The following is an 899-nucleotide window of genomic DNA, read 5'->3' as shown; positions in this document are numbered from 1 at the left end:
ATCCAATTCTACAATTGCGCACCAAAATTATTTTCAGTCTTTAAACATATACTTATACTAACAGTTGTAATAGTTTTACAAAGTAAATTTTGTTATAATAAATTTTGTTTTTAATGTTCATATAATATTACAGTACAATATTACAGTAGTATTAAATAATGTTACTTTTAATAATCATACAATATTATCAGGAATGGACATATAACTTTTCATTAATATTTCGAGAATTACTTAATATTATATATTATATAATTTTAGTATAATATTCTTAAAATATTACATTTAATATTTTAAGAATATATCTAAAATATTACTTAATATCAAATAATATTATGCGCTTATAGAGAAAGAATAACTAAGTGCTAACTGATTTTCGATGACTAAAACTTTAAGTGGCGAGAGCGATAAAAAAAAAAGAAGAAAAAAGAAGGAATTGCCATTACAATTTGCGGGACACGTTCGATGGGGCAAGTGTACTCGTACGATAGAACTTGTATCCGGCTTCGTGACGTGACGTCATTCCAGCTGATCTTCGGCATCCCGTCACGTTATTCTTCTCAGTGTTGAAATCTTTTTGGTCTCTTATCGTGGTGAATAATAGAAATTTTTCATCACCATTTATGTGATACGTTTTACGAAGAAAAAATATATTGAAAATTATGCGGATTTCTAAGAAACGCATCAAGTGAAGAGAAAAGTCAAAATGATTTTTTATTGCAAAAATTTGACTGTTTTACATTAAGAATCAAAATAAAATCATTTTTTGATTTTTTATTGATTTTGTGTGTTTCTGAGTAAGATTGATTATTTTTTGGGTAAAATTGATTATATATTTCTTGTAAACTGAATTGTAATTTAATAAAACTGACTATTGTTATGAGAAAAATTTTCATTATTTC

Source organism: Atta cephalotes (genome assembly GCF_000143395.1).
Source record: "Atta cephalotes unplaced genomic scaffold scaffold00032, whole genome shotgun sequence".
In the NCBI taxonomy this organism is placed as follows: domain Eukaryota; kingdom Metazoa; phylum Arthropoda; class Insecta; order Hymenoptera; family Formicidae; genus Atta; species Atta cephalotes.
This window is presented reverse-complemented; position numbering follows the sequence as displayed.